The sequence below is a fragment of the Rhipicephalus sanguineus genome, chromosome 1, assembly GCF_013339695.2.
Source record: "Rhipicephalus sanguineus isolate Rsan-2018 chromosome 1, BIME_Rsan_1.4, whole genome shotgun sequence".
Lineage (NCBI taxonomy): Eukaryota > Metazoa > Arthropoda > Arachnida > Ixodida > Ixodidae > Rhipicephalus > Rhipicephalus sanguineus.
This window is the reverse complement of record NC_051176.1, coordinates 161,817,790-161,840,837: the sequence shown is the minus strand read 5'-3', so window position 1 is coordinate 161,840,837 and position 23,048 is coordinate 161,817,790. Positions and strand designations below refer to the sequence as shown.

Sequence of the window (23,048 nt, the reverse complement as noted above, 5' to 3'; positions counted from 1 at the left end):
AATACACTAATCGGACTCTATACGTGGTGCTTCAGTGAATGAACTAATGAGACACTAAAGAAAAAAGTGAATCTGTTTTCTACCGATGAAGCATTCTTTTATAGCTATCTTCGTCAATTCTGTTGCAATAAGTTGATTGCTGGAATAGATAACGAAGGCTACTCTTTCTTTATTTCATTTTTAATGAAAGAAGGGGGATATTAAAGGGGCCCTGCAACACCTTTCTTAGTTATATTGGAATAGTCTCATTATTGACGTATGACTCTTCACGAGTCATATGCCGCAAAAATTTTTCGAATCCGTCAAGTCTAAGTGGTGTTACCAAATTATAGAGATCACGTTCCGCAGCTTTCTCCCTCAACTCAACGCCGCGAGCGCGCGGAGAGCTAGGCAGCGAGTCGAGGGAGTGAGCGCAGACGAGCGAAACTCCGCCCAAGAGCGCCGGCGGAAATTTTTTCTTCATTTTTTTCTCTCTGACGTCTGGGCGCAACCACGTGGTCTGTGCCGCCACTTCCGGTCGGCTTGCGTCGTTCTCGTCGAGCGGAGTCGATCGCACTGTGTATCGCGCGTGCTTGAAAACTGCGCGTCGGTTTGGTAATGTTGGGTGTGCACCTCGAACGCCGTAGTGTTTTCATCACTTTGTCAACCATGGAAGCAAACCTGCGCGCTCGTTTGGAACGAATGACAGCTGAGATCGGTTTCGGCCCATACTCCGATACACCGCCTCGTAAGACGGCACTGGCAGACGACCCCGAAGCGCCGCCATTACCGGACGCCAGCATTGTTATCGGAGACATGCTGCACGGCTGCCTCGGTCGGTCGTGAGAACGTGCCGACGATGCAGTTCCCAGCTGACGAGGCAACACTCGAACGGCTGCCACTCTCAACGGCAACCGGCGATGGTCAAAAGCACAGAAATATTCACGTTTTCGGCACTGCGCATGGCGAAGAAAACGGAACCACGCAACTACGAGCAGACGAGCTGTCGGTGAGACCGGAAGTGCTAATATTAATGTTTGTTCGGTGTTTTTAACGCGATAACAGAATATAAACATACATATTATCTACTTATTGAACTCAAAATTAACAACGAAAGTAATAATGAGGGTGTTATCGTGATTATAACATCAGCCAATGGTGGAACTGCCGACAATCGCGTCATATTTTGCGGACTAATACATCATTTGTCGAGAGAAGAGGGAGCGATTTTCAGCTGACTTTGAGAATTTATTGTAAATTCCGGGCCGTGCGCATCGCTATAATATTTGGCTCACGTGTTCTCGCGAGCCTCGACTACCGATCGGCAGCGCTTTTTGAGCATGCTCGAAAAGTGTTGCAGGGCCCCTTTAAAGGCTCGTTACTACAAATACCATCCCCTATACTTTCCTTGGCCTTCTTGTCTGTTGGATGGTATACCTAAAACAGATCGTCAAGTCATTTCGGTGCTGCGTTCCCTCATGGGAGCCATCCGAGCGATATTAGTGGACATGGGGACAACGTCAGCTCGAAGCGCACTTAAAGTGCTGGACGCCTTAAAGGGTTGGTGCCACCAAATTTGTGGCTTGCGCGTTCTTTGTTGTAAGCGTTTCCTATAGCTCCAGGAAGCATGATGCACGCACCAAGATTCATGTATTCTCGTTAAATAATTTAATATCGCCTTTTGATGTGGACAACTTTCGGTTTCGGTTTCTGGGCGCCGAGGTTGGGCAGTGACGTAGAAGTGTAGGAGGCGTAGTCACGTGACCACACAAGGCTGTGACGCACTTCGCCGGGAAGCGATCGAAACTCGGCGAGTGATGTAGCAACCGATGCTTTGCCGGTGCTATAGTGAACTAGAATATATTCTAGTTCACTACAGCCGGTACGTACGTTGCGGAAGTGGCGGTGGTCCGGAGGTCACTCACGTTACTACAGCACATGTGGTGTAACGTCACTACAACTTTCGTTGCCCATCCTACAGATCTACGTCAGTGTTGGCGCGCTAGCGATTGGTTTCGATCGGGAGAATGGGCATTTAGGTAGACTTTGGAAGTGAATTAAAATATATTCTAAACGTTTTCTGTGTCCGACCCTTCGTGTGGAATGTCCTTGCATACAGAGGAAACCCACAACAGGCTTCTCATAACCTCGAAATTTGATGGCACCACCCCTTTAAGCCCAGTGCTTGAATCTCTCGAATAGAAAGATGGATACCCACACCTCATCCTTCCGTAAAGAAGTCAAATCAGCTTCCGTCATCCAATGGAACGCTAGAGGGCTAAAGTCACGCCTTTCAGATTTTCGTCAGTTTCTGTATACTAACGTGTTTCCACTGATCGTCATTTGTGAGCCCAATTTGCCGAAACCAGTCAGACTGTCAGGGTACGAAGCTGTCATGTCTTCAACAAACGGCGCGTGCAGCAAAATCATCGTTTTTGTTCGTCGTGAACTCACCTATGTCGAGCAACCAATTGCGCCTCACGATGACAATCATTATGTATGCATCACCGTTAAAAAGAACCATCTCACTTTCAAGGTCTGACGCTGCCAGCAGTCTTCGAGGGCTTGCACATGAGATAACGCTCGCTATATGGTGCCTACCAAGCAGCCAAACCAACCGGACCAATCGTCAACGCCACCTGTCCTCTTTGATGCATCTCTGTATGCCAACTGGACTCCGCCGAAGAGAGGCCACACTGCTTTATCGCTTATGGCTAGGCGTGGCATTTACGAAGTCCTATTCCTTTCGGATTGGAATGGCCGACAACGCTCTTTGCGATGCCTGTCGTTGCGAGGAGACGCTACACCATGTCCTGTGCGACTGTCCGGCATATAATGTTCAGAGACAGTCACTGGCGTCCGTTCTAGCGCGCCTTGACAGTGGACAAATGTCTGTTGAAACAGTTCTTGCATGCCGTCAGCAGAAGACATCACAGCTGAAGGCGACGAAGGCACTGCGGAGGTTTTTAAGAGAGACAAACTTGGACAAGTGGCTGTGACAGAAATGTCGCGTACCACGCAAGAGTGACCGACTGATTCTGTGTGTGCAGTGTCATGCGCTATCTTTCTATCTTTGTCTCTCTCCTTCCTCGCCATCTTTAATCTCCCCCCCCCCCATGTCCCCATGTGTAGGGTAGCAAACGGTTGTCCTATACTGGTTATCCTCCCTGCCTTTCCTTCTCTATTATTTCTTCTCTCTCTCTCTCTCTTGTCTGTTAGTTCTAATTAATGTCAGTGTCTAGCAAAGAAAAACGAGCCCTTAAAATTTCCCTTCTTTCGTCCATTCATAGCGAGGCCCTCGTTCTGGCGGACAGGATGCCTTCAGGTATGCGATGGATTATTGGTCAGCTGCCAGCTCGTAAAAAAGATCACGTGCTTCGTGACGCTAGCAGGCAGAAAAAGAGTGTTCCACACTCGCCGTCATGGCTACTAGCGGCGCTGACTAACACTTCTAGGTTTCAATGCACATATATACCCCATAATGTGGACGGGATGATGACCGCCGCCGTAGCTCAGTGGTAGAGCATCGGACGGGTTATTCGAAGGCCGCAGGTTCGGTCCCTGCCGGCGGGAAGTTATATTTTCATCCACTTTACTTTCTTCACATTTACATCACAATTACCACAAACAAACATACCCTATACTTTCCTTGGCTTTCTTGTCGGTTAGTTCTAAGTAATTTATTTCATTTTGCACCATAACCTTAGCACCGGTGCGTGACCGTGTCGTCACGGATTTTTAAGTATTATCTGACATTTCTTTCACCGTTGGTTAAACCCGACTTTTAATAATTTCTTGGGTCCCTCCAAAGGCAGTGTTGCCTGTTGTTACGGAAATTAACTACAGGCCCTATCAGGTACAATTATAACCCATGACGTCAGTGAGGTCGTGCAACGTACTCATCCTTTCTTTTTTCTTTTAGATCTCCCCTCGCTGGCCAAACTCATCGCATTAGAAAAATTTTTTCTACGTTTTTTTTTTCACATACTGAAGAATAATTTGCTCATGTAAATTAAGCGCACGATATCTTTTAGTAGGCGGGGGCACGTGGAATAGCTGTCAGTTATGAAGTAGGAACGTTATTTGATATTTCAGACTTGATATTTGCTTTGTTTCGCCATAATCGATACACTTGTAACAACTTGAAGAACAAGAAGAAGGGAAAAATGGAACACTTATGGTGAAGATAGCAGAGTAAAAGCTGCAATAAGTGCAGTTTGACTAGCCCCGCCACCCCGGTCACAATGGCAGCAACATGCGAAACAGAAAGAGTTTTAGTTGTGGGCGAACATTTGAACTCACGATGCAGAAATCGAAAACATAAACACTCAAGATGTATTTACGCTAGAAAACGAAACATATTTCAAATGGAATTTTTAAGCATTACACGTAAAGCGTCATCTTTTGAGTTAATTGAGCTTCCCTCATGCCGCCATCCGCAAACTTCAAAATAGGAAATTCCAGTGGCCGTGCAAGCAGATGTTTGTGTGCTCAATAACTCAGGCGAACTGGGTTTCTGAAGGGAACAAAAAACCCACGTAGTTCCAACTTAATGTGTGAATCGAAATAACACGAGGCGCTCGTTTGAGTTAGCGATAAGTGCAGTATATCCGATCACGCGCGCACGGTCTCGTCGCCTGTAGCTAACGAAGTTTGGGTATAAAGCTTGTCGAGTGAAGAGAGCTGATGAGAGGCGTATTCACGCTGAATTAGGACGCACACCTGTACACAATCAAGGTTATTTGTGTCACAGTGACACATGGCAATTCGGTGAGTACTGGCCACAGATGAGCATACAGACAGTGCGGCTTCGCAAAATACAAGAAATTCTAGAACATCAAAGACGCTATCATCCACTATTCCACAGAGAGGTGCGTGGCTTTAAACACACCTATAGGCCGACATAGCACGTGAGGGTTTTTTCGTCGTGGTCTATGCAGTGTTATGTGACAAAAAATTTGGAGGCACAAAGGAACGAGGACAAGAAATGACAGGACTTTGGCACCAGTCCTGTCATTTCTTGTCCTCGTTCCTTTGTGCCTCCATATTTTTGTCAGACCATGCACCAACTAGCCCAAGAACGCATTTTAGTCTATGCAGTGTTATACTGAGCTGCGCTCACTACAGCATTCTGTCGGTCAAAATTTCTTACCATATACAGCCGAAGCATCCGGTGGCACCTAGGCAGTCGACCAAAAAGGGGGCGTCTCAGCTATTAGCAAATTCTAAAACCCGTCGAATGGTGTGCGTTATTCCAACAAGACGTCTGCGTGATTTCGACATACTCATTTGCGGGCAATCACATGGGCAAGTTTTATGTCGCGATTTAGTGTTCGCGCAGGAAAACTGGTGGCTGTCGCCGGCTATACTTCGCCGGCTATATAGAGCTATATAACTTGTCTATTCGTCGAGGAACAACGCAATCTACGAACACGTAATCCCACTCGCTGAGGCGGAGAAAGCTTCGTTGTTACAGGAAACGCCCGCGCGCCGAAGTATAAGCTGCGCAATCACGTTCGCCTTATTAGCGAACCTCAATTGTTGAAGCAGCCTCGTCACGCTCAGCCGCAACCTTTGAATACATTGGCTCAACAGCAGGCTTATATCTACAACATTGCGCTTCGTTTGGCGGCCCTCTTACAAAGACCGGATGCTTTAAATAATAAAAAACGTGCCTTTGAACCCTTTGTTCCTCTGGCGCACGTTATGATAAAAACATCATTTTCGGAACAACGTTTTGTTCGTCACGAGACGTTGATGTTGCAACGAGCCGAAATCGACGCCTTTCAACCTCGTAAAGCCCTTGCGACATTCTATTGAACGTCACAGTTGTTTCGCAAATTGTTTTTCCTTGCTTAAAAATGGTCTCCGAATTTGGGCACTTGCTGTTGATCTCCGGGCTTCAAAACTTCACATTCACTTGTGGCCGATTTTTCGTCGCGGAAAATAGTACTTATCACATGGGATATCGAGTGATGTCCGTGATATTCACGCTTGTTTGTTTGTTTTTTCTTGTACCGTTTTACTGCTACTGCCACGGAATTGTTGTTCCCAGCATCCACTCTGTGCAGAGTAGCATGTAGGCGCCTACATGCACGCCAGAAGATTTCTCAACATTTCAATAAAGATATATCTCCCTCACACACTATCTGTATGTATGTATATTTGTATGAATGCATGTATTTTCTCAGACTATTTTTGAATGATGGCCTCACTAATCATTCACACGTGAAAATGGCGCTTTATTATAAAAACCGCACCTGTTTCCACCTATCTGTTGCTAAGGGCATAGATTTGGTTTACTAGTATGCCAAAGAATTCAGCCAGAATTCAATGAGGTCGCATTAATTGGTGGCCCAGTATCTTGGCCTTTACAAACACTAGTGGAAAGTGTAGCGAGCCTGCAGTGGATAAATGTGAAAGATGGCTGGAGTATTGGTAGCGCAAAACCCGAATATATAATGAGTAGACTTTGTGGGGACAAACTGATATCAAGTTCGATATCAAGCTTTCGAAAACAAGGGGAGAAGACCTTTAGCGCAGGTCCGCTCTACTTCGTCCTATTCATTCACCATTGTTCATTCTTTATTTGTTTCTCTCTGCATAGAAACAGAAACTGGAGACAAAGGAAGTCGCAGTATATAAGATATAGGCAAATATAAGCACAGTTTCGAAGAAAACTCATTGTTGTTTTCAATCACAACCATGCTAAGCATTTTTAAAATACACGTTAAACAACAAATGCTTTCATTAGAAAAGTGCTCGACAGGTTCGAAATAAATTCATTAAATTTGACAGCGAACGTTAAACTATCAAAACTTTTGCAAGCATAATATCGAGTTAGGACCTCGAGTTTATTTTTTGAGGTGTCCAAAATTGGTAGGTGTATGAAAACAATAGAAGGCAGGGGTTCTAACCCTGAACCAAAAACAGATATTGCAGTTCGGCACACTGTAGCCGTTGAAGCGTTTAACGAGGATAAATGTACTATATGATTCTGCAACTTACGCGAAGCTGGCGCGATATTTACGAGGGTTTTTTGTTTAAGCCTTACTTATAAATTATTGGGACACTTCAGAGCCGCCTGTTATACATAAGCTTTGTCTGATTTGTTATTGGGTGCTGCTTGACGAAATGTTTGGTCGTTTCTTTTTTAGTTATATAGTTGTAAACTAATTACCGGAGATAATTTCTATTTCAGAATTTTCAAGGTTACCGGGGTTTTTTTATTATTATTATTTGCATATTAAAGAACTCCAAGTGGCCAAAATTAATTCGGAGACCCCCACTACTGCGTACCTTATAATCAGCGCTTGATTTTTGCACGTAAAAAGTACACCAGAATTTGAAGTTTTTATACATTTTTTATGCAGAAAAAATTGTGCTATAATATTGAAAATTTACTGCCTAGAGTTGTTACATTTTCACTTGACATAAATGCAGGAGACTTTATAGAAATTTGTACACTGGTTGCCAAGATAAACGGTTTCTTTGTCAACGTGTATTTAAATATGAGCTCCGGAGTTAAAGAACCCTCATAAGTTTTTTTTTTTTATTGACTATAAGTATGCACATTCAACCTTGCATGAACTTCGCGCATATTATTCACCTAGTTTTCCGCAAATTAAATATCGCTAGTAGCTACAGTTTTCTAATGATAATAGGATCAATTCTGCGTCGTTCGTATGACACACTAATGATGCTTCCCAAGCGCTTGGATGCGTAAGGCACTGCAAGCGCAGTAATTAACCTACGTATTTTGAATTTTCCTTACATATCACCAATGACGTTTCACTCAATCTCGTAAAATATAAACAACCTGTCTCCTTTAGTTCAGCGAGGACTCCAAGGAGACTTAATGAACTTGCTTTGTGCCTCGTGGAACACGAAGATGTTAGGTAAAAACAAGCATTCTTTAGAAGTGTATATTTCAAACGCTCGTAACTCAGGCAGAAACGTTAAACGTTTTCAGAAGATCCCCTCTAACATTGGAAATCCTCCCTTTCCACTGAATTTAAAATAGATGTCGCTTACAGGCTACAGTATTTCCAGAACACTGGGCAACATTACGGGTAATGACCGTATAACGACCTCGAGCACTTGATTAATACATTTTTCTCAGAGCTCGCAATTAGGTGACACGTTCTTGAAGCTTTGTCCACACATCATTCATAAAATGCGCCTAATTACCAAGAAACGTCAACTTTGCGGCTCAGTGAATTATTTCAGGACATTAGGCAACGTTTTTTTTGCGGTTTCCACTATATATTTCTTACGACCTGAAACGCTTGTAAATAATCGCTGCTATAAAAGGTAATAGTTCACCTTACACGCGTAAAATTTCGATCGCGCATCACCCGCAACATCTTCCTTACTTCAGCCAGATGATAAGACTTGCCTTGTTTATTTCCCGTCCTCACTTTCTGTAAAGACCAGTCAGAACCAAGTAAGTATAATTTGTATAGCGCAAGAAACTGGAGAGAAAACGACTAATTAGATGAAGTTCACGTCAACCTACGCTTTAGACTTTTCCATGCACATCACCAATAACATTTTTCATATTATCTGTTCGCATAAAACTGCTACTTATTTTGGTTCTCTCGGGACAGGGTTGGAAAAATATGAGTGCTTCTAAAACGCATCTAAATAGGCAGAAAATGAGAGCTTACAAATTGTCATTAAAAAAATACGATACGCAAACTTCAAACTTTTCCTTTGCATTACATCCTAACAATCCCCGAATTTCCTGTAGTTGTAAACTTGGGAAATGGTTCAGTTCTCAAAGAAGGAACTGGAAACCAGGTAGACGATGTTTCCGATGGCTTCTGTTCGCACTAACGGCCTTACCGTAGAAAGTATTGTGCTATAACTGTTCCTGAAAAGAGGTGTCAGGTAACCATGATGTTGTACATATCGTCAGTAAAAGCAGCCGGCCAACGCCATACAGCTGGTGAGGATAAAAGATTTTCTTAATGTTATCACAGGCAGCTGTGTGTTATCTATCTATCTATCTATCTATCTATCTATCTATCTATCTATCTATCTATCTATCTATCTATCTATCTATCTATCTATCTATCTATCTATCTATCTATCTATCTATCTATCTATCTATCTATCTATCTATCTATCTATCTATCTATCTATCTATCTATCTATCTATCTATCTATCGATTAAACGTGGGAAGCAGATTGAAATAGATTAATGCCTGTTCAACTTGGAGTGCTACCGTTAAAAACAGAGTCATCTTGATCTTGGCGGCTCTAATTTCGTGGACCATATGCATTCAGAACTATTAACTATTGAAGGACGTCTACACGAGTAGTAAATTACTTGTACCGAAAAAAAAAATGAAAAAGTAGTCATCAAAAGGCGCCAGAAATGCACACCATAATAAAGATGTCCAGCGGTATGAAAATGTGTTCAAAAGAAGGCGTTCAGCGCTCTAAAAATAAGGTTAGGTTTAAGCATAGATTAGTTCGCGTATATGCACTTTCAGCCCTTTGAACTATTATGCACGCTTGAAGACTGCAATTACTTCACAGATGGCTGAAATATGAGTTTGTTGCTATTTCTCGGGTCCCTCCTAGTTAACGTTCACGGGATGGTTTATTCACAGTTTATTTCGATGCCCGTTTTATTTGTGCATTGCATTTTTCAAGACGTGCTCGGCGGCTTATTCTTTTTCTCTTGCGTTACTGTTAGTCTATGAGCCTCCGATGTGCCTGCCTTCTCGGAGTGGTATGCGGGCGGCCATGTGCACGCATACATGCAGTTTGTGCTCCTCATTAGATAATTTCCTTTTTTTTTTTCTCTGATACCTGACGACTATTATAACACCAACGACGGCGTTAAGCTTTGAGAAAACGCCATTGCTTGCCATGAAGTACGTTCTTTTATTAACCGAGAAAAGTGCAATATGCCTTTGTCTTTCACGCAGCTATTTCACGGTTTTTTTTTTCGGTGCTAAAGTACCTGCATACTTAACCACTCACGGGAAGTTTTGTTCTCTCATTATAGTATTTTTCCTCCTATTTGAGTTTGAGTTTGAGTTTGAGTTTATTTAACCACGTGACAAGTACACGAAAATACACTGTATACGTGGTTTGGTGCGAAGGGAAAAAAGCTGCATTTCACAGCTTGACTGGCCCCTTCACCCAGAAAAATCTAAACTACAAATTTACAAAAATTACAAAAATTACAGGCAGCGGAAATCGACAATACAAAAAGAAACACGCATGTGGCCCATGACAGCAAATAATAGAATGACAACTCTGAAATACATACAAAAATATTCATAACAAAGCAATATATGAAAGAATAAAACTGAATAACCATCACAGAAATCACCCAACATTCATCCACAACACAATCAGCACATCCGATTAAACATTTCAGTTTTAGACAATATGCGCAGATTATCAATTGTTAGTTTCCATTTGTTCATCACACTTGGAAGGCGGTAACGTAGTGTTTCAAATCCATAGTTTGTGCGAGGACAAGGTACGTGCCAAGTCTCCGTATACCGAGTAACGCGACTGGCAGGATTTGGTTGCAAGGTGGCCAAGGTGCGTAAAAAGATACTTCCTCTGCGTATTTCTGATTTAAAAGCTGACAGAAGCTGGTATTCGTAATAACAGGTAATTCTTAAAATTCTATATTTTGCAAATATTGAAGCAGTGTGTGCGTTATAGGATACACCTTCAATGCACCGCAAGGCATTTTTTTTTGTAACACGACCAGGTTCTTTAGAGATGCTTTAGAGCCTGTAGACCAGACCAGATGACAATAGTGTAAATGTGAAGAAAAAAGAGCATTGTACACTAATATTTTTTGTTTCACAGGTAGTATGTTCTGGCATCGACGCAACACACCTAAAACTTTACAAAGTTTGTGACTAATGTGTTCGGCATGGTAATTCCATGCCATGTGTTCGTGAAAATGGACACCGAGAGTTTTAACTGTTTGACAAAGTTTAATTTCAACGTTATTAAGTATTAGTTTGTGAGACGTTTCAAATGACCTGGCTTTCGCACGGAACAGCACAGCCTTTCTTTCTTTCTTTCTTTCCTTCTTTCTTTCTTTCTTTCTTTCTTTCTTTCTTTCTTTCTTTCTTTCTTTCTTTCTTTCTTTCTTTCTTTCTTTCTTTCATGAAAGTTCTATGCTATCCGGCGTGCGTCAGACGCTTATATTTGGCCTCTTGGGCTGTCTTTCGTTCTGCTAAATTTGTTCTTGATAAAACGCACGCCATTGAAGGAATGCAAAAAGACCGGATAGGTTCATAGCGGAGAGCTTCAACCTAACCGGTACGGCCCTTTGGCTTTACCCTGAGTGCTTAATTATGAAAAACCTCGCACACGCGCACGTTGTCCACTTCACTTGCGTACATGCACATCGGTCGCTGCTGTCCGTGAAAGTGGGACGCTGGCTGGCGCGCAGCGCATTTGTTATCCACGCCGCCGCGCAGCTTAAACGAGCCGAACAAATAAAGCGGCGCGTTGTTTTTCTGCGCACGAGCTTTGCAGCAGGAACAACTTGTTGCGGTGAGGTAGCCTGTATGCGTGAGTCGTGGGTCAGTTGCGCCGTTGCGTAACGTATGTTCATTACACATCATGGACGAAATCAGTTTCCGTCGCGCCTATCTATCTCGTAAACATAGATTTGGCTATCTTTACGAGAACTGCGGAACGCTGCACTCGCAGCCGGGAAGTGAAAAATTCATTCCCTCGGCAAGGATAGGCTTCTTGTTCAGCATCGCTTTTTTTTTTGCCATTTTACCACACGCGTGGATTTCGTTCAAAATATTTCTCTACTTAAGCAGCGCCATCACGCTTCTCAGATGTATTTATTTTTGTTACCTGGATCTTTGTTTTAGGGGCGAAGCTCCTTAGGGTGTGGGTCGTTCCCTCCTCTGTAGTAGTTATGTATGTATGTAGCCAGCTCTAGTTTAATGAATTGCTCACTAGATGAGCAATTCACTAGATATCATAATTTACAAGATATCGTAGTGTTCCTTGATTTAATCACACTAAAAGACATACTTTGCGGGCGATATACTCTAGTGAGCTTTCAACTTTTCGTCTTAATGTACATGATAAAGAAATTATTTCTACGAAAAACGCAAAGCACACCTTGAGCAAGATGTTTGGTTTTGGGGACGCTTTATGTGCAGTAAACGCCGTGCATTGTTCGCGAAGCCGGAGCACTTGCACGATCGCGTTCCGTTGGCTTTCGTTGGGCATGCTACCGACCTCGCGTCGTGGAACGCGAAGAGGAACGGTATGCGCGTCGTGTCTTCCCTCTAGCCTTGCCGTTAATTCTCGCAGGGCGAGCGGGGAACGCGGTCGCTTTTGGCGCGCTTTCTCTTTCGCTCGGGAGCGGACACTTTCCCTGCATTTCACCGATCACAAAGCGGTGATAATGAAGGGGCCACGTAAACCAACAGTACATAATAATAATATCTGGGGTTTAACGTCCCAAAACCACGATATGATTATGAGAGACGCGAAAACCAACAGTACAATAAAAGTTTGATGTTTAATATATATACGGTGTTTCACACTCTTTATATGATGTACTGGGCGAATTTCACGGAAGAGCTTCACGGTTTACCGATGATTTCCTCCGGAGCTTCGCCCCACTCATCATCATTTAACCCGTGGGTATGCTGTGTTTTTTTTTCGTTTCAGTGACAGTTCGCTTTTTCTACGATCTCTATAGCTAACTCTTTAAGGAGGAAAGTGCTAGTTGCCCTAAAGTGAAATTTAAAAAACTGTGAAAAAAATTCTCGTTCAACGACGTCCATCATAATCATGCTGTCGTCATTTCATTCTTATTGCTTCCTTTTATGCAATGCTACATGCCGCTATACTCACAACACAATTGTCGCATCGGATATCAACAGACTTAATACCTTACGAACATGGCATACGGGCGACAAGCGCCGAATGCGCGTTCAGATATATAGCGCCAGGGTAAAGTCAAGGACTGCGTATTGCCATTTATTTATGCAGTTAATGTTCTTGGGACAATAATAACATTCGTTTTTCTTCGATAAAGTAGTTTGCCGGTGCTAAAGTAAGACAGCGAGTGACTCATGGGATGAACGCTGATGTTCAGTGCGCAAACATGGTCATTACATGCATAGGAAAAATAATCTTTGTGCGGAGACCATGCGTCATCATTAAAGAGCACCGCCATCTATATCACGACTGTCGCAAACGACGGGATCCTTATTTTTGTTCTGTATTATTGTCGAGAGTAGCACTTAATCATAATGCTGCGCTCTCCGCGTGCAGTGATTCCATATTTCCTCATAATGGACGTACTGAGCGTCCTTGTATAGCACACGTTACTTTGTTTTGTGTTCATTTTGCTTGTTTACAATAACTTCACCGCCGTTAAATCACATAAATCAAGGTATGCCCGTACGTATAGAGACGAACCAACATTTACAGAGCCACCCTTACTTGGAGAGGTGCCTGACCATATTCACTCATCTTTCAAGGCTCTGTGGTATCGTATCATCTGCTCCTTCCGGTATTTGTCCAGCACAGTTGGTGCATGTTCTACAAGCATAAGAACTATAATTTAATCTAACCCAGCTTAAAAGACGTATAAGCATATAGCACGTTTATGAGCTAGAAAGTGTCCCATATTTTGATTGTTTCTCCCAGCCATGTCTATAGCGGATACTGGAAAGATTAACAATTTGGGATTAAAGTCACAGGTGACATCGCCCCATCTGAGCCTACGTCCTACACATTAAAGAGTGCCTGCGTAACGGAGCAATCTTAGTACCCTAATAAATTATTATGGCCGGCGCCTACTGACCCACTCTTATCGCCGCGCCTTTCAGAGAGCGTTTGCTGGTTAAAGACTGCTCGTCATTGGCTTGCGCCTTCAGTATTGCAATATCTAGCTCTCACCATCACTGAAAGACAGCATTTGTTCCTATGAACCGTGCTAATAAGTACAAATCGTGGACTCGGAAAGGAGTTTGTATCCTGAAGCACTTCCATATATGTAGAACAGGCAGCGCCAAGCATAGGTCGGCAAACTCACTCATGCGTTGACTCACTCAGACTCACTCAGACTCAGATCGAACCGTGAGTCTGAGTCTGAGTGAGTTCGGGTGAGTAATATTTTGGTGAACTCGAGTCCGAGTGAGTCCGGTTGAGAAAATTTTTAGTGAGTGTGAGTCCGAGTGAGTGCGGTTGAGGAAAACCGATAGTTCTATCTACACCATTAGAGCATTATTATCAGCCTTATGTCGGCTCACGTTTATAGTCCCGTCGACTCACACATACTTCAAAGCCCTAGAGTTCTTACGCCAGCTCAATATTATTGATCAAAGGCGTGAGTTACAGAAGTTAGGGTGGGGGGGGGGGGGGCAGGGGTTGCCAAGACCTGCCCCGAAAACTCTTTCACAGGAAGTTCTTGATAAATATATTTCGTCTCAGTCATCCCTTTCAATAAAAATGTCCTTACTGGATTGCAACCACTGCTAACTCATGTTTGAAGGTACGAGATCAAAAGGCGCCAAGTAGAGCACCAATTATGCGAGATATTGGTGTGAAAGAGCATTGACACCATAGTCGATAAAACCAATTATACGATAACAGACTCATAAGTCGACTCACTCAGACTCGGATAGAGCCGTGAGTCTGAGTCTGAGTGAGTCCGAGTGAGTAATAATTTCGCGAGTTTGAGTCCGAGTGAGTCCGGTTGAGAAAATTTTGAGTGAGTCTGAGTCCGAGTGAGTCCGGTTGAGGAAAATTTTCGTGAGTCTGAGTCCGAGTGAGCTCTAAGGGCAAAATATATTTCATGAGTGAGTCTGAGTGAGCTCCACATCTTTTGCCGAGCTATGGTACCAAGTCATGGTAGAAATCGCAATACCACCGAAGGTGGCAAACAGTAGTTTTACAAAATATTCGTGAACTAGTCCATCGTTCTCGGCACCGACTGATCTTCGAAAGGTTCAAGTAGTCACGCGCGTTCCCCATCGTGACGCTAAACCTAACTCTCTGCTAATATTTTTTTTTCTTCCAACGAAGGGAGCTCGTTATGAATCCTACGGGCGCTGAATTAGGCGAAAATGTAGCCGCCCGCGACATGTCAGCGTGATATTTTCGCGCGGATGACACAACGTTTCGTATGAGACAAGTACTCTTTATTCTTTGTCATTACTGTACAGAGGCCCGGTCCGTGCGACGACTTTAAGCAGCTAAGCAGTCCGGCGCCCATGCCCACAGCCAAAACCCTCGTAGCAGCGGTGGATGTAGTACACAACTTCGCCGGCCTACGTCCTATAGCTCCGCACAGGCTCAGCACTAACGAACGAAGACGCGAAGCCTGCTTCGTTTCTGCGTCCCACGCGTCCTGAGAAATGCGTGGCTTTAAGGTAGCCCTCGGAGAACGGCTTGCGCGACTCGAGTGTATGAAGATTAGGAAAGCCAACGCTGCTTTGCCACGCCGCCGTGATCTGTTCTCTCTCTCTCTCGCTCTCCAGCTGTCGCCTAACGCTCAGACGAAATATAGGGCTCTAATTTCTGGCTGAGACAGTAGAGTTGAAGATAAAAGTTTATCCTTGAGGTGGAAGCGTCGGAGGAGAGTTTTCGCTCGAGTCCTGCGCATCGTTCGCGCTTACGGGAGCGTAAGGAGCTTCGCAAGTCCGTCGTCCTAATTGCGAGTTACGTCCTTATGCTTTCCTGCTTCCTTTAATAAGCGGATGAACGAATGTGTTTCGGTGGCGCCGTGCAGTCTCTCTTTAACAGCAAGCCCACGACGTATGCGTATTAGGCTAGCACGCGTAGGAACCTCGTAAAAACAGCGCGGACTTAACGGTAACGTGCAGAACTGGATTTCGAGAAAACATTAGCATTGCGCCCCCTTATCCGCGCTTAAATATTTCTCGCGATTCTGCTTCAGAATGAAAAAAGCAAGCAAGAAGTACGTCTACGGCGTTATGTTCCTAGCATAGAAAAACATCGTTACGCAGCTATTATCGTCATGTTGATCAACACAATGATCACTTTCTCCCCACCCTAGATTAGATACCGTCTCTGTGACGTGGGAGCCGTCGTGTTGTCGTGTCATCATTGTCGTCGTGATTTTTGGCATCATCGACGTATAGAACGATGATGAAACGGCGCACTTAAACGGGACACGTTCACGCACACGTGAAAACGACGCACGCAAGCGCTTGTGTGTTTGTCTTTTTCATGTGTGCATGAGCGATTCTTGTTTAAGTGCGCTACTTCATCAATATCGTCATTCACCAACTAGCCCCTCAGTATCTAGTGAGTAAATCTGTATAATGTATATCTATCGCCACCACAATCATGCTGTCGTTCCTCTTTCTTTTTCTTTTAGTCCTGCATTGAAGGGGAACTCCGGTGCATTTTCGACAATATTCGCCGCGAGATCGGGCTACAGGTGGCAGCACCGTCGCCGCGCTAGTGTGGATAGGCGGTTTTCGGCGCGTATACAAATGTGCACAACAGCGCTTCATTGTGAGCGATGTGACCCGATTTCCGGCAAACAAAATGCGTTGACTGCAGCTTTGTGGTAATATGTGCGCTCTTCATTCCCGAATTAATGCACGAAGCGCGCCGAACGTTACAATTACTTGTGAGAGAAGCGCATTCTGCCAACGAACGGGTTGCTCGCCTTCGGCGACAGTCGGCGTTTTCGCAATGGGTAACGTTTTCTTGTTGTTTTATTTGTACACGCTTAGCTTGTGTTCCACCTACTACGCACTGCTGTATCGCGCGACTGAATTAACTGTTTACTTCTTGTTCATTTGGATGCCCCTCAACAAAAAGAAAGCCCGTATTCCTGCACAATTAGTTGAAATAGCACTTTGTGCACTTCGTGCTCAAATATTCATTCGCATTTCTTATTCAGTTCTCCATGAAATGTAGGACAGTTTATAGGTTTATTGAGGAAAGCTACGTGGCTGCCAGCGCTTTAGCGCTACAGAGACGTTTAACACGCACACGCTTGTTTTTATTCCATTAACAGTACACAAAGGTAACTGTGCAGCACGGAAACGTCTTCGGTTGATTACTTTCACGACAGTAATGGAACAAAGGTCCTGTTATTTTACGGGACCAAAGTACGCTTTTTCATACGACTAATGTCCGCTGCCTTCTGTCAATCTAAACAACGCAACACAAACGCTCAAAATAATGTAAAGAAAAAAAGATGTGGCTTCGCGTGAAATTACTACGACATAAATGTAAACTACGCCGTTTGGATTAATTTTGACCATCAGCGCTCTTTAACGCGCACTTTAATCTAAGTACACGGGTGTTTTTGTATAAATATCGCCACAAGTTAAAATTGCGCAAGGCAACTCAGTTTTGCTATTTCCGTGTCATTTCATTTTCTTTTCTTCTTAGGGGACAATTTAAGTACCGAAGTGTCAGACGTGACTTGACAGAAATATTCCTCTCTACTGAGACCAGGAACGTACGCAACTAAAGCTCGTCGCGTAACGTATAAACAAATCCCAACCACAACGCTCAAGTACATGCGAGCCTTTTTTTTACCACCGTGCCGCTCAAAGCCTATATTGGCATGAGATTTAATACTTCTCATCTTTAGGGCAACGCCAAGTGCACTTTGCAATGCGCTTGAACCACAGAGCGGCACCTACACTGATATGACTCTCGTGAACGGAGGGTACGACGACCACACACAGCACTCTCGACAAGTGCACTCTCTAATCTTATTACAGTACATATACAGCAGATCCAAGGCGAAATGCTTCTTTACATCGTGTTAGGCATAGGTACGAGCGGTTAAAGTTGCACTAACGCAACGGAACAAACCGCCTTTTGAGGGTCTGCATGACGTACGCGCACATGGAAACACAACGGGGCTAGCAGACGACGCATGGAGCAATCTACACTAGGCGCGGTTCAGCCAGAAGCCGCTAGGCGGCGACTCCGCTCGATCTCGCGGCCAATAGGGATCTTGCCGTTTTCAAGTGGTATTGACAGTCCTGTAGCAGGTAAGGGGGTTCATTTCACTGAGAGAATCTTCAATAATTTTAAATAAGCAAGAAACGATGTATCGAAACCGAAACAGGGAGCTGCTTCGTGCAGGGTCTATGATGACGTCATGACATGCACTGCTCAGCCACCAGGGCTGGCCAGGGTGCTTCTTTTAGCGCGCGAAAAGCAGACTGGCGATATCATCGGACGCGGGATCGAGCTGTGCCAGCCTACCTGAACTTGCCAGCGACGATGTCGGCAACGATTTCAGCTACTATATGTAAGCGCAGAAGGATCGCCCTTTGCTTCCGACCCGCCGGCGCGCGAAGGCCGAATTCTTCCTTCAAGTGCGCGCTGTATTTGTAGATTTCCCGAATGACGTGATAAGGACACACAAGCGTTTTACCGGGGGACCAAATGACGCGCCGAACCACACAAAGCCACTTCGCCCGAAGAGCGCTGTCGGAGGGAAACGAGTCACAACGCAGCATAGTCACAGCGCAGCATAGTCACAGCGAAGACGCAGCATAGTCTCAGCGAAAGCTGGAGGAACGGCCTTTCTGGAGCCCGTTGTTGTACACTCTCTTGGGGCGACTACTGCAAGTATAGTTGTAAGATACCCATTACACCAGGATCTTAAACTCACCTCAGCCAGCGGGCCGCAGTCACGCAATTTAGTCCCGCAGGAGCCGGGTTAGGGGCCGGGTTAGGGGCCGGGTTAGGGAAGAATGTAAAACAGGCGGGGTAGGGGGTGGGGGTGTACAAATGGTCAGCAAACTTTACCGTTTGAAAGAAAACCTTTCCCATATATACAGGTCATTGCTGAGGAAGATATGGCGCTGGGATTCCAACGACATATCGATACCGATCGCCAAAATGACTAATATAGTTTTTGTTTCACGGTTATGTTTCAACACATGGTGACCATATGAGGTGCCTCACGAAAGCAATGGTTTAGACCAGTGTGTAGCTCGTAACTCGTAACTGTGTAGCTCACGAGCATACTTATTCAGAAAAAAAAGAAAAACCGCCAGGCCTGCGCTGAAACCGCAGCACAGTCACAGCGAAAGCTGGAAGAGCAGCGTTTCTAGAGCCCGTTAAGCTCTCTTGGGGCTACAAAACAAGTACACTAGAAAGGTACCCACTACGCCATAAATCACAATTTTTTTGTGAAGTTGGGAAGCACCTACTAAGCCATTATTCGTCATTCTGCGGAGAAGCGAGGCACCAGCTACACGTCAGTAAGGCATCATGTGCACTTTGTTGACGCGACGACTGATGACGATGAAGAATTATGGCTCAGCCCTTTGTAATGGGTTGGAATCTTTAAACGGCCCACCATTTATGTAATTTGCATTGGGTGACGCCCGGTCACTATTTCCATCTCCCGTCGTGCTGTATAACATACGTTGACGTGGGAGAGAGACGGGGGGGGGGGGGGGGGGGGGCGAAGAACTTTACTGAGACCCCGAGGAAATGGATCATGCGCTTATGGGCTTCCTTGGCAACCAATACAAGTGCGCTTGCGAGGAACCCACTACGCTATAAATCAGTGTAATTTTACTGAGACCCCGAGGAAGTGGATCATGCGCTTATGGGCTTCCTTGGCAACCAATACAAGTGCACTTGTGAGGAACCCACTACGCTATAAATCATTGTAATTTTTGAGAAGTAGGGCAGCAGGCACTGTGCCATTTTTCGTCATTCTACGGAGAGCGTTGGTACCTGCTATACGCATGTAAGGCATTATGCGCACTTTGTTGATGCTGTGCCTGATGACGATAAAGAATTATGGCAGAGTCCTTTGTAATGGGTTGGAAGCATTCAACAACCTACTCGTTGTGCAATTCGCATTGTGTGACGCCTGGTTACAGAATTCGCGTTGTGCGACGCTTGGTGCTTATTTTACTCTTCTACCACGCTATATTGCATATGGTAATGTGGTTCCTTTCCGACATGAAGCCTGTATAGGACCTTTTTGCAAAGCAGTTTCAAGCACCGGCATGGCTCAGAGGTTGAATACTGGGCTCCCACGCAGAGGGCCCAGGTTCGAACCTCGTTCCATCCTGGAGTTTTTTTCTTATTTCGTTTTTTTTTTATTTCGAGCGATACTGGTTACGGACACCGGCGGCGGCGGCAGCGGCGGCGGCGGCGGACAACTACGGCGCCAAAAACGGCCGGTGAAATGATCTCATAACAGCTTTCGCTGTAAAAAATTATAATGTGGGACTAAGTCATGTGCGGGCAGCGGGCCGCAAGCAAGAGGTTCGCGGGCCGTGTGTTTGATAACCCTGTACTACACCTAAAACTTTGCGAAGTAGGTTAGTACCCACTATAGTGAACTGGAACATGTATCCTAGTGGTGCGAACGGAGGAGCCTGGCAATGCAGCGGCTGAAACCGAACGCATCTCCTCGCCGCAAGGATCGCGGCTGCACTTTTTTCTAGCGCTCCGATGCGTTCGCCTATAGTGGACTCACTATGCGTTGCTCTTCCCCGCAGTTATTGTTATTATTATCTTTTTTTTTTAACAAGCGTCCAGAGCTGACCGCACAGCTCGGCGCCGCCCTTGAAGAACGGTGAGACGCCGTGAGCTGGTGTATCACTGGCATCTGAAATATGGTAGCTGCGTCTTAGTCGGAGCAGCTGTAGTGAAATATAAAGAAATATATAAGAGTATGATAATAAATTATAACGATTCCAGTTCACTACAGACGCCGCTTAGACACCGCAGTTGTACGTCCGCACCCGAAAGCGGAGAAAGCGCGCATCAAGGCACCTTAATGTGTCCGCTGCCGTGACATCGTGTAGTTGTAAAGGCTTTCCAGATGTTAACTAGCGTATTTCGGCGTGGTGCCTCAAGAAACTGCTTAGAAAATCATCTCGCTTTCTTCTAATGTGTTGACTTGCAAATAATAAAGACGAAAGTTATCATCCCCAGCGTAATGTCCACTTTTCGATCCCACGCGCTCGCTGCATGCGAGTTGCCTAAAATTAGAACGACATTATTCTCAATCGCGGGTACAATTACGTATATACGTTGTTTCAGCCTCCTGAAACAGCTGAGTACGATATTCCTTTGAAGTTAGTCGAAGCGAATGGCATAAACGGTCGCTGTTAAACGCGTTATACAGTTTTATTCGGGCATCCGCAGCAGCTCTGTGGACGCAGCCTGCCAACCATTCCAAATGACAGGCTGCGTCCACATATATGTAGCGGGCGCTTAACTAAAACTGTCTATTAATGCACGGAACCGCTACAACGACGCGGAACGCAATGCACACAAGAAATGCGCGCAAGCGCCTACAGCAGAAGGGGCGGTGCGACTAGAAAAAGTTGCACTGGCGCCACCTGGATTTTTCTTCGCCAAGAGGAACGCCTGAGCCCTCCCGTTCGCGCCACTAGGAAGTTGGTTCTAGTTCACTATAGTACCCACTATGCCATTATTCAACATTCTTCGGAGAAGCGAGGTCCCCACTACGCGTCCGTAAGCATCATGCACGCTTTGTTGATGCTGTGGCTGATGACGATCAAGAATTATGGCTGAGCTCTTTGCAATGGGCGGGATGCTTTAAACCACCCACTCGTTACGCATTTCGCATTGTGGGACGCCTGGTTGTTGTTTTACTCTTCTACCACGATATATTACATCTGGTAACGGGATTCCTTGCCCGACAGACGCCTGTAGTATAGGGTCTTTTTGCGAATGAGTGTCAAGAACCGGCGTGATTCTGTGGTAGAATACTCGACTGCCACGCAGAAGGCCTGGTTTCAAATCCCACCCGATCCTGGATACTTTTCCAAGCGAAGCTTGATTGACTTACTTGTGTAGCTGGTGGTGTTTCAAAAAACTCTCTCCTCACCCACAGCTGGCGTTCGCGCGCACCAGATAAATAATAAATGAAACAAAATAAATTTTCTTTCCGGGGCTGAGACTTTAACCGGGGTGCCCGCGATCTGAAAGTGAGTTCCTTGAATGGTAGGACACGCGTCCATACTTGCCCAATGTGAACTAACCTGAAGCGTATGAATGGGTTCTGCCGATGATGCAAAAAAATATTTATTTAAAAATTGGGAAGCAGTACACTTGCTGTGGGCGCTTCATTGCAATATTTCGTGTTGGCGGACTAAACGCGATCTGCTAAACGTCCAGTAAGGTCGATATCAGGAATTGCACATTTAAGGAAAATTCCGACTTGGAGAAAATTGAATTCCTAAACCGCGTTTCCATGATCGCGCGATGGTCCTTTCCTTGGGCCTTTCTATATACAGGCTAACGAACGCTGGAAAGAACATGAAAGACGCGACGCCGATTCCGCCCGAAAACAGCGTTCCGGGGGCGGCCGCTACCGATAAAGAAGGAAAAGAAGGAAGGAAGAAAGAAGAGCAGAGTACGTCAGGTATACGCCCAGCTTCGCTTGCTCCCATTTCCCCGATTGGGGAAAGGCTGCTGATTTTTTTTCTCATTGCGCGAGATAGCGGTTACGGAAACCGACGGCGGCGGATAATAATCGGTCGAAATTTTCTCTTAGGGAGAATAACCTAAGTTTTCTTGTTTTTTTTTGTATTTTCAATGCTACAGACTCTATATTTTTAGAAATTAGTGGAGAATGTGCCGTTCCGAAAGCAATAGAAGATGGTTGTTCGCCAGTCGCTTTGGCTACTCGTGGCTGCAGGTGAGAGCGGATTTATCAGCGTAAATAAGATATTGCACGGCAGTATAATGTTTTACAACACTTTCCACACCCTTAAGTCTCACGAATAGAATCAGCCCTTACCCTTGGGCGTTTAACGGAAGGCTACGCGCCACATGCGTTCTAAGTTCACGCACACGATTTGTGACTCATACGCATTGCAGCAAGCAATTTAACTGTGTTAAAATTGTCAGCACAAGGCCTTTTCGCAGTAGCATGACCACGCCGATGCGTGTTTCCATATTCTAAAGTGCGGAATAGCGGAACTTCCGCTCGCCGTCACATGTGGGAGTGTCACGTGACCTAAGCAGAAACGTCACGTAATACGTCGTTGGTAGAGATGCGCCTCGATGTCGACACTGGTTCTGGCAGT

The 23,048-nt window shown here is 44.9% G+C and overlaps 1 protein-coding gene and 1 non-coding gene across 4 annotated transcripts in view; both read left to right on the top strand.

Moving 5' to 3' along the window:
* Positions 1-23,048, top strand: part of LOC119401395 (sushi, von Willebrand factor type A, EGF and pentraxin domain-containing protein 1) — a 300,370-nt gene that overhangs the window by 194,624 nt on the left and 82,698 nt on the right. The window lies entirely within an intron of this gene.
* Positions 3,481-3,552, top strand: Trnat-ggu (transfer RNA threonine (anticodon GGU)). Its single transcript has one exon. It is a non-coding gene; the product is annotated as a tRNA-Thr (tRNA).